Below are 12,031 nucleotides of genomic sequence, written 5' to 3'. Positions count from 1 at the left end.
TGCATTTTAAATTCTAAGCATTCACCCCTTCCTCCTTCTATTCGTCCTCCTACGTCTCATCCACATTCCAACTCCTCTTACTCTACACGGTATAGCCGAGTCGAAAGACCTCAGCTCTTTGCTCGAGCAATCCTATAGGGAGGACGGCGTACAAAAGTTTTAAAAAGAAGACGAAAGAAGAGGGATGGAATCAAAGTGCGATGTTACGCGGTCACTTAGTTTTTTGTCTATGAGATCGTCGACTCTTTTCCCATACCCTTTCTCGCACTCTTCTTATCTCACACTCTTCTTTTTTGCGGACACACGTAGGAAATGTATTCGCCTCAAAGGAACGCCTAACGAAGCGTAAAGGTATAGATATGCAACTTGACCCGATCTTTTGATCATGTTTGCCGCTGTCTTACGTGTTTCCTCCTACTTGTTTGAACATTTGTATGTGTGTGCATGCAGAATAAATCGGTGAAAAAAAGAAATCATTGAACTGCGTTCACATTCACTTCTCCCTCTCGTTTCTTCTTTCAAAGCTTCCTTCGTAAGGATATTTTTAAAATTATCTACTTGACATACTTTTGAAAGAAATTTGTACTTGTAAATTTGATCTGAAAAGCCAAAGTAAGTGCGATCCTTTCGATCGATCGATCGATCGATCGTACTAATCGCATAACCATAGGAACACGATTATTATCATCGTATTAAAATCTCGAATGTTAGAATTTTTCTCGACTTACCTTCCGTGTTCTGATATCCGAGCACCAACCAGCCCACGGTTACGGCGTCATTCGTCAATCTATAACACAAATTTCGCATTGGTGAACGGCCCCCTGTTAATACCTATGAGAATTCTAATTCTTTCGAAACGATCCCGGTCGTGCGTTCGATTATTCGTAATATCGTTGTGCATGCTAACGAAGCGCGATCAAGCCGAGATAAGATACGGATAACGTCGCGATATCAATTACGACCTTTCCGCGAGAACATTGAATTATTGTTCGATTTCGCCGAATCGACGACTTTTGACGGTACTCATGCTCCTTCCCAAAGATAAATGATTAAAGATCACCGATGAATACGACGTGGTAATATGGTTCACGATAGGAACAACAGACTCTTCTATCCATCTAATACGATTTCTTGGGAACAACTTTTGGTTTAACGGTGTCGAGACGGCGATTCTAAGCGCACTCGCGCACGCTTACGATCAATTCGAATGAAATAAAAGTGAGGCTCTTTATTACGCAGATAAGCGTGATGTTAATGCGAAACAACTTCGCCCTTTTCAAGGGAAAAGAAGAAGGAAAAAAAAGAAAAAGGGGGTAAAAAAAGTTGGCGACGTAATAGAAGGACTATTAAAGTCACTCGCAGGTATAAAGGATTGAATAAAGCGACGGAGTGAAACGTCGTAGCATCACGTGTGTGACGCGCACAATGCCGAGAATGTAGCGTGGAAGGTCTGAGAGTATGCGCAACGAGTCGACGTCGATTCGCATAAGATACACACGTGTGAGACACCAGCGAGAGAACTGACGTGTGTCGTGCGTACGAAAGGGAGAGACAGAGATAGACGTAGAAAGAGAAAAAGACTCCCTTTCATGCGCAGAGAAGAAAGCGGGCGCGAGATTCGCGCTTCATTCACCTCGAAGTCTGTGGAGGCGAGCGTTGAGGAAGGAGAAAAGAAGAGGAAAGGTGGAACGGGCTACCCTGACGAAAAGAAGGGACGCGGCTTAAAAAAAAGACATCTTCGAGATGTAATTAGCATGTCTTCTTCGCACAGTGATCCTGACAATGCGTGCCTTAATTAGTATACATCTCTCCGTGGGAACGAGATGACTGGTTCCTTCCATTCGACTCGACGATGACGTCGATGATAGGTCACATGTCCTTTTACCCTTTCCTCGAGCTTCTACTTCCAATAGGTAGGGTGATACGTGTCTTGTTTACGAAGCATCTTTGCGCGTTAGAAATGTTTCGCCCATTTCCTCTCTTTTTATTTTGTTATCTTATCATTTCTTTTTCACTCTGTTTTTCTATCTTTTTTTCTCTCTGTATAATATATTTACATGCACGTGTGTATATGTGTGTGTATATATATACACATGCATATATATTCATATGTACATTTCTCTTGTTTCTCGTATCATTCTCATTTTCATCTTCAGTTTTTTTTTCTTTTTCTCTCTCTTTCTATGGCTCATTGGCTTGCCTCGATACGCAAGGCTTATGCGACGTCGTTGTTAACGCACCACGTTCGAAGACTCTCGAGAAGCGTTATACCTATCGATGTGAGGGACACGCATGAATTCGCACCTATCTTCGTCTATGCTCTCGTAACACTCAGCGTGTGCCTTTTTACCGAAGCATGACCGTTAGAAATTCTACAGTTAAGCGCGTCCCTTACGCATCATTGCTGATCTTCGTTGTTCCGCGTTCCTTTTGCGATTAGTGACGCGTCGATAACCCGATAAATGCTTTTTCCTGATATTGACACCCAATTAAAATTCTTTACTTTTTAGAATGAAAAATGAATTTATAATCAATACGATAAATTTGTTCCTTCAGCGTATCAATCGAAATACCCTCAAAAATCTTCTCGAATTGCTTAAAACGTATAAATTAGAAAAAGAAAGTTAAAAATGTCCGCGCGCATACCTCATCTCGTTCCCACGCCTTAGTAGTGACTGCGCTTTATCGTCAGACGTCAGCGAGTTGGAGATCGCACGCGCACGCTATGACGCATTAACGACTCTACCTCGATTCGCAATTACCGTGCGAGCATCCACTGCCATCCTCGAGGAGACAATTGTAGGGTAAGAGATAGATAGAGATGAGAGAGAGAGAGAGAGAGAGAGAGAGAATTGTGATGGGGCAGAAGGAGAGAGAGGGGCAATGAAGGAAAAGAGGTATCGTTAGTAATCGCGATTCGCAGTCGCTGACAGAAAGCATCGTTGACTTCCGGGACGACGTTAGTTTCGCGTTCGGACTCGTCCTTCTCCGATAATAAATGCCGACGAAGAAAAAAAGACGGATTTGCTTCACATCGAAATCGAACGATCCTGACCGCTTATGTAAGAGACAGAACAAACGGAGGTGGAGTTGTATCGCGTCGTAATGAGAGGCAAAAGGAGGAAAAAAAGGAAGTATACATATAACAGGAGAGCTTCGCGTGTTTTGTAACGAGTCTCGCTAACAGGAAAAGAGACATTATTGACGAATTGATTAAGAGAGTAGGCGACTTTTATTATTTCCTTTTCTATTTCAATCGCTTCGAGAGTGTTATGCAAGTTTGACGAAATGAAGGAATGGCGAAAAAGGAAAACGCTTATCGATATCTTACGTAGATATAGATGTACATCTATATTCTTATTTTTCTCTATTTTTCTCTCTCATTCGTGTAAGAACCAACCGCGAATTTAAACAACGAGATCGCGAGTTATACATTCGCATACGAAAAGTGCATCTGGGTCAATGCCACGATTTAACGCTTCGAACCTTTCGGGGATTGAACGAATATTGAAATTGCGGGAATGCAACGAACTTTTGCATAATGAGTTGGCGACTAGCCGCGATCGCGTTCCTCTCCGCGCGTACCGTAAACGAGCACACTCTCATACGCAGACACTCGTAGACGCGTACGTACGCAGATTATCGGCCGTAATATACACACGTACTTTTGTTCGCGTGCATATTTTGCGCACACCCTCGCACGGGCACGAATATTTTCATTCGATTGCGTTAATTAAACTCGCTGCCAGGCAATGACCTTTGAAGTTCAGCATCACGCGCCGTGCGTACACCAATTACCGATATTATTAATTGCAACGAGTTCCCCATTTTCAAGTTTGCCATTTGCGACGCGCCTACCACGTTTTTGTTCGGGAACCTTCCTTTACGTTTCCCCCTTCTATCTTCTTACAATATAAGTACTACTTTTGACGTCGGCGAATTCATTAAATTTTTTCAAAATTTTCTCGCTTCTGATCTTTTTTCTCTCCTATATTATATATCGACTGAAATATTTGTATTTATTCTTTTATTTTTTCTTTTCTTTTTTTTTTTTTTTTTGATGTAACATCATTTTTCTCTTGCCTTATCGCCGTCTGAAAGAAGATACTCTGACGAAATAATAAAAATTCACCGCAGACTTATCTTACAGCGGAGATATATTTTGCGGTGGAGGTTTTATCCGATGATGCAAGAAAAGTCTACTGGGGATTACCTTCTCGTTAAACTACGATAAACTCGAACGCGGAAACGCGTTAAGAGGGGATCGTATAAATATCTTCTCGTTTGTCATGCGATAAATCGTTCATCGAGGACGAATTAAATAAGTCTGAGTAAACAAAAGCGAAAAACGTTAACCCGTATTTCTCTTTTTTCGAATGTCTACGAAGTAAAACGCTAAAATATTTTTTAGAACGATTTAAAGCGCCTTATCACATTCCTACTTTTGAATCTTTTATCAATCTAAATTTCTTTAAACGTGTCATTTATTCATGCCGGAATTTTGCCAATCGAAAGAGAGAAGTTTATCAAAGTAACGAAAAAAGAGTAACATAGATTCGGGAGGATGCACTAATGCAGAAAAAAATAAAGTATATCTTCAAATGGAGAAGAAAAATTCAATTCAACGCGATCGGTAGTGGCGAACCTGAAATAATCCAACTACTACAAAGGCAGAAAGATAGCTAACGATTTCAGAAATATTCGCGACAGTCCACTTGTTCCCGATTTTCGTTCCACTTTCGTCTACGTCATCGAAACGTATCCTGTTATGAGCGCGCGACCGCACGCCGTTAGGGTGAAGCACTTACGGTACAATGAGTATGCAAATAGGCAGGCATTCGACTACATTTGTTTCAGTGAGTTTAGGAGTACGCGTTCTTCTCTCTCTCTTTTTCTCTTTCTCGACGAAGAAGTTGCTTCTTGACAAGGGTCATAAAAGTATACCACGTTACTCCCGAATCTTTCAAAAACAAGGGAAGGCCGCGCCCTTTACCCTCTTTTATTACCCCATATTCATTTTCACGGCAACCATAGAATCGTTCTTTAAAGTACCACCACAACTCCTCCGTAAATCTCCGTTTCTTTTCTCTCCACTATGATCCGCCGAAAATTTATTCCTCCATTCGTTACTGTGTATCAAATTCTTGTCGATTAAGAAAAAAAACGCACGATAATGCCAACTATCCAATTTCAACTATAATATAATTGAATCCGAGGAGTTAACAGCGCCGAATTGTTCTATTCTCTTTTTCTCTTTTTTTTTTTTTTATGAAATGATCATAAAATCGATATTATATTTAGCAGGGAAAACTTTTTTTTGGATCTATACTTAACGTACATTTATAGTTCGCTCGATACAAAACAATATTTTTATTTTTAGAGTTACCGAGCAAACATCGAACATTTTGCCCAACCGTGCAGTAAAAAAATGAAAGAAAACACTTGGATCTCTCTCTCTCTCTCTTTCTTTTTCCGATGCACACTGACGTCGACGTAGGAAGGAACATTTGAAAGTCTAAGTTTGAACGTGCTGTTTTGACACAATTCTCGCAGACTCGAAATTTTCGCAAATTTTCGCGGTACCTTCGAAATCGCAAGGCCGTCCCATGAGATTATGCTCGACGATCATGACGGGTAAAGTTCTTCGTGCGTTTCTAGACGACGACGAGAACGACGATGAGAACGACGACGAGAACGACGACGACGACGACGTGAAGCAGGATAAGACGCGTCACGACGGGGCCGTCGAAAACTTCTCAGAGGATTCTCTAACGTACAACGGTGGCCGTTTGGGAGTGTAGATTCGCAATTCACCCTCGACACTTTGCCAAGATATTACGCGATACTCCTGGCATATAACGAGCTTGGATGTTAGCGAGAAAGGCCTCTTGGAAAAGACATTCTCGAATGTGCTCGTTTGGACGACAGCCCAGCTCTTTCCCATCTTTGTCTACTTACAAAAGGGTGTTAAAAGAAATGATTCATAATTCTGTAGATACATTGTACTCGTTAAACTCGGTAAGAGATGTTTAATCAACATCATTCAGAATATTAACACACTTGTATGTGTCTACTTGTTCCAAATAATTCACATTAATTTAATCAGTCATTTTTAAATGAAATTTCACACGCTTTAAGTTTAATTTGAAACTGGAAAGGATTTTTCGCGTTTATATTACAACGAAGGAGAAACTATATGCACTTAATTTTCCAGGTCCGATCTCTCTCTCTCTCTCTCTCCCCTCACGTCTATGTATCGTATCCTACCTACTCGCACTCGTTGTCCCTGAAATTCCAATGAGAATCGCTGCGTAATCAGAGCGCGCTACGCGACTGAGTGTACACGCGAACTTTGCTAACGACTCAAACGATTAAGCCTCTACAATGACAATCAAGGTTCACTGGAAAAGTGAGTAGCATTTTTTTCTCTGCTTTCTCCTCTCCTCTTCTGAAATATGCTACGAGAAAAGAGAAAGAGAGAGAGAGAGAGAGAGAGAGAGAGAGAGAGAACGCACGTGGTAGTCGAGGTGGTAGTTGGAAAAATTGCTGTCGCCAGCTTTTTCTCGCTTTTATCGCTCGCGAATGAGGGTGAGAGACACTCATGTTGGCACGCCTATTTCTCTCGGAGTAAACCGATAGCGTTTGGTAGAGAACTATCGAAATCACTATCAACGTTTATAAAAAATGCTAAAAAGATTTAAGATCATCTATGAAATTACCGTACAATTGTCCTCGCCGATAGATCTTCTTTTCGATGTACTCGATTTTATTAGTTATTTTTCTTTTCTCTTTTTTAGAATTTAGATATATTACGTATTCCATGGATAAATCCGTCAAAACTTTTTATACTTTTCATTGTCATACATTTTATGTCATTGTCTCTTTACATTTATTTCGTTACGTATTCACTTACGATGTTCGTAGATTCGAATTAGAACATTGCGAGAAGCGAGATATGCTTCTGATGAAAGTTCGAAAGGAAGACGGAGAATGTATTCGAAAAGAGAACTTCGCTGATCCGTCGGGACACGGGACGGAATTCGTCGTCGCGATGACTAACACCAAGATACTCGTGATTACATTAAGCCAAATATCCATGAGTTATCTCGTCATGAGCGAAAAGCTTGCTTTCCGCGTCTTCAGACTCGGAAAAACTTTAGTCTCTACACGGTAACAGGAGCGACGGTTTCCGAGATCTGACTTTATCCTCGCGGCAAATTGGGTTTGAGAAAATTAATTAAGAACCGGAATGTTACGCGGAGTACAGAAGCTAAGATCGCGCTTAACGGAGACAGAAAGTTTAATTCCGGTCGATCGACCCTTCGTCAAATCCCTACCTCCCTTTCCATCTTACTTTTCCTTTAAAATCCCTAACCATAAATCTGAGATCGAATTAGCATTAGGAATTTGAAATATCTTTTTTCCTTTGCGAAATACAATCTAGAAGAAAATTATTGTGATTTACGTACAGGTCGGTATACTTTTTCAAAAACAACAGGGCTATTTTTGAATAAAAGTCAGAAGACTATCATCTCTTTCGTGCGAGAACAAATATTGAAAAAGGAAGTTAACGATAAACGAGGAATTCTAAATTCGAAGCTGTCATAGATTATATGTGTCCGTGAATATGTGCTTGGCTTCACTGATTCTTTATATAATATAAAATATACACATAATCGTATATAGGTATATACATCGAACAATCCGCTTTACGAGGCAGATGTTGATAAGGGGCCACAGCAACGACAGACTCGGGGACAGTGACAGCTGCCCCGTATTGTTCGACGCGTTTCCTGATTATAGGTCAAAGGCCTCTTACGCCGTTCAAAGAATCGTCGAAAGATAGTAGGATCTCTTTTCCGAACGTCCTAACGAAATAGAAGATTGACAAAAATCCATACTTTCATACAATTTTGTAATGAAATCATAGGCGGACACAACAGATCTCTAACATTCTTTTCTATCCACTTGTGAAACAGATTTTTGTAACTTTCGGAGATCATTCCATGAATATATCGCTCTATATTGACTTGTCTGCACAGTAAAGTATAAATATAGATATAATAAAGATGTGTATATATGTATATTCTAATGTTCACTGTTTGTATTTGTACGGTACTAGAGTCGATAGGTAAAGACTTGGAGTCTAACCTCCGAAGGTCGTGACTACTGACTTGGTTGTCAGACTTCCTGGTAAGCCGATTGCATATACGATAAAGTAATCTCAAGGATGCATTTTGCATAAATGAATTGAGAAATTTTATGCATGAGGGTTTATGAACTTTAACTGTGCATTTCGAATAATTAAAAAAGAGAAAAATGCGATAAGACATCGGTTTTGAAAAATTTTAGAAACTGAAAATAAAAGTGCAGAAAATAACCGTTTCATGTTAGTTGAATGCAATTTCGTAGTATTATAGTTGGCTAAAGAGATTTCACATCGCGACGGGCTAAAATCGAGTAAGTAAAGTAAATGCAATATCAATAAATGAAGTTGCATTCTGACGGTTGAATTCCTGGCAGATAAATGCTCAAGTTGGAGTAATAAAAATCGAAACTACTTCTTTTTTTTATTAAAATCTTCCATGCTACATCGTCTATGTTTTCCGATGAAGAATTTTTGAGGATATCGCGATTTCCTTCCGTTACGAGAACATCGAATTAAAAAATAAGAAATATAAGAAAATAATACAAACCAATAAGGATATTAAGATGCGAACGTCGTACAAGTTTTTATCATCGTTTCTCTGGCGCAAGTATCACAAAGATTCATTGTTTCGTCAATATGAAACAATAAAGAGACAGGCATTCTATAATTGCACGGCCAGCTACAAGCACAAGATAAAAACTTGGAATCACGAACGCATCACAAGATAAGGATAGGCAGGAATGTGAGAAAGAAAAAAAGATAATACCACAAAACAAGACAGAAAAAAATAAACTATATTTCGTAACAAGGATGTGAGATAACGAAAGTGAAACAACACTGCTCACGTACACAAATAATATACAGGCGCACGCAGAGATAGGGAGAGAGAGAGAAGAGAGACACACGTATAGACCGTATTAGCTGCGCATTGACAATCGCGATGAATAATGGAGGGGTCAATTAAATCTCAATTAAACACCACCGAATAATACGAAGCGCGGCTCTTTTCGATGTCGCTCTCGCTTTACCATCGAACCGCTTTTTTCCCTTCTCTCTTTTTTTTTTCCTTTATCATTGCGATCACGTTTCACTGAATTCGGCAACCGGACCGTCGGTCTTTCCGATTTACGTACATCCATCACTTGAAAAACAAAGAGGTGTTGAGTCGTTCCGATTAGTTTAAAATATGTTTTATAAATAATATATGCGTTACTCTTTTTCGAGAAATAACGAGTATCAACGCGTTTGTTCTGTTGTTAGTCGTTGGAGACGACAAAACTTGGCGACGTCATTGGCTCCTTCACGTTAACTCGTGCAAATTCCAAAAGGAGTAATTCACTGATTCAAAAGACACATGAAAAATTTGGAAACGCTCAGAACGAATCATCTTCGATCACGAACGCGACCAAGTTTCGAGGACTCCGCTGAATCACGCTCGACTGATATCTCGGAGAACTGGCGAATAACTTAACGAGTTTCCCAAAACGAGTGAGATCACTTTCGCAGAGGGGTAGCTCCCGAAGTGTACGCGGCACGAAACTTTACCTTGTCTTCGTAGGCAGCGTTATTCCGGTGAAACGACACACGTGCACACTGACACGCGAGAGTACGATAACGCGCACAAAATCTTTCAACTTGAGATAATAAAAAAGAGAAGGAATGTCGTTTTAAGCGATGAGACGTTCGAGGCATCGAAGACACGAACGTAAGACGAATGTCACGAATATCACACTGGGAAAGGATGTTCCTATTGATATACCCGTAATCGTAAAATTTTCTTAAGTTTCTCGCAGCTCCAGCCGAGTTCTAACGTTTTTCTTTTTTTCAACTCTTTCACCCTTCAATCGTTTCGTTCCATTAACTTATCCCGTTTGTCCCGTATAATCACTCGCGTAAGGTTAAATAATTATGTTAAGTGTCTACGGTAAGCCAACACGGTATAAAACACGATGTTATCCCGTATCGTCATATCGTCCTTCGCGAGAATCTTATCACTTCGCTCGGCATCATGTCCGAAAAGGTCCAAGGAGCCCTCTTCCGAGCAGCAGCAAGCAGCGTCTTTCTGTAAGGGCGGCCAGCGACTACTATCACCAGGAGCACCACCACTACCACCACCTCCACGAGCAGCAGCACTACCACCACCACCACCAGCACCACCACCAGAACCACCACCACTACCAACACCACCGGCAACGAACGTCTTCCCGTCGCAACACCGTACGTCTTAGCGTCTCAAACGACTTGGTCCCGCTTCCTTCGGATAACTAGACACCTTCTCGCGAATAGGACGTCCACCCACGACGATATTTCTCCTTCTTCTGCCGACGTTTCCTCTTCTTCGTGCATTCGTGCTTAAAGACGCCGAAAAGCTTTGCTCTTGCGTTTCACGAACACGATAATTCGCGGTGATAGATACGCATGTTTTGCTGCTGCTGCTGCTGCTACGACTGCCGTTCCTTCGCTTCTTTTCTCTATCGCTTGATTCCTTCGTGATAAGTGCACGAACGCGCGCACACAAGATCCTTCAATATCCTGCACCCCGTGTCCGATCGTTTGTATTATGCGTGTCCTTTCGTACACGGGTAAATGCTTGTGAATCTGAATATATATATGTGTATGTGTGTATGTATGTGTATATATGTATCTCTGTATCTATATATGTATACATGCTTTTGTAAGTATATGACGCGTTAGTGTAAATGCGTGTGTGTGTATGTGTGTGTGTGTGTATGTGTATGTGTATGTGGATATCGGTAGACGCGCGCGCGCCCCCGTGCCGGTCCTTCTATTACAAGGTGTACGCGTCTTAAGTGATTTCGGCCTGGCTGGTCAGCCCGGCAGCTCCGTATGATGAGGCCGCCGCTTTGCTACTGACAGACCTAAAGACCACCCTAACCCTGCAGTCGGGGACGACGAGGGGTTCCCCACCCCCGTACGTTCTACGTACGTGTGTCTACGTGTACTCTTCTCTCTCTCTCTTTCTCCTTCTCACACTGTCTCTTCGTTCGCCCGCTTGTGTGTGTACGTGCGTGTGTACGCGTGTCGGAGAGAAGCAGTCGCGAGCGAGATAGGAGAAAGCGAGAAAGCGAGAAAGAAGGAGAGTGAGAAAGAGAGGGAGCGAGAACGATATAGCGATAACTCGTGTGAGTGAGAAAGAGAGAGAGAAAGAGAGAGAGAGAGAGAGATCGCCCGCGCCGTGAGGGTGAAAGAGTAAGAGCGAGGGAGATGGAAAGAGAATGTGTGTTTCAGTGAGGGTGAGCAAGCGCGCGGCAGAGTGAGAGAGCGAGCGAGAGAGAGAGAGAGAGAGAGAGAGAGAGGAAGATAGATAGAGATAGAGAAAGAGAGAGAAGAGACGATATCACCCTCCTCCTCCCGCGTGCAAGGACCGGAGCGAATAAGCAACCCTTAGCACCCGATGCCACCTCCACGGCGGCGGCGCAAACGCACTCCTGCCTCCGAGGGTAGTCTTATCCCCACCAATTCTTTCGTAGGAGAGCGAAACTGCCACCCCTCGTCCACCCCCGTCGAACTACCCCTCCGCATACCACCGGCGTCGCCACCGCCGCCGTCACTACTACCCCTCCACTAGTCTCGACTCTAACGTCGACGAGGAAATCCCTTCCATCTTCGTTGCCAACCCCTTCTTCTCTCGCTCTCTCTTTCTCTTTCTCTCTTTCTATATATATAATCTATATATATCTATATATATATCCGTATATCTGTATGTATATATATATATATATATATATATATATATATATATATATATATATATCCGTTTCTCGCGTTTCTCCTTGTTTGCTCCTTCTTCCTCCATCCATTTCTCTCTCTCTCCCTCTCGGTCCTCTAGCCGACGCGCGGAGTCGTCTTAAGATAAAAACA

At 41.7% G+C, this 12,031-nt stretch overlaps 1 protein-coding gene across 7 annotated transcripts in view; it reads right to left on the bottom strand.

Moving 5' to 3' along the window:
* Positions 1–12,031, bottom strand: part of LOC127064688 (probable serine/threonine-protein kinase clkA) — an 85,211-nt gene that overhangs the window by 68,327 nt on the left and 4,853 nt on the right. For 5 of the 7 annotated variants that reach the window (XR_007781761.1, XR_007781759.1, XR_007781760.1 and 2 more), the window contains exon 2: positions 729–787. The gene's annotated coding sequence lies outside the window, so the exon portion shown is untranslated. Of the gene's footprint in view, positions 1–728; positions 788–9,694; positions 11,611–12,031 lie in introns of those variants that run through there. The other 2 variants (XR_007781762.1, XM_050996131.1) reach the window with 2 other exon arrangements.

The sequence above is a fragment of the Vespula vulgaris genome, chromosome 6, assembly GCF_905475345.1.
Source record: "Vespula vulgaris chromosome 6, iyVesVulg1.1, whole genome shotgun sequence".
NCBI lineage: Eukaryota > Metazoa > Arthropoda > Insecta > Hymenoptera > Vespidae > Vespula > Vespula vulgaris.
This window is presented reverse-complemented; position numbering and strand designations above follow the sequence as displayed.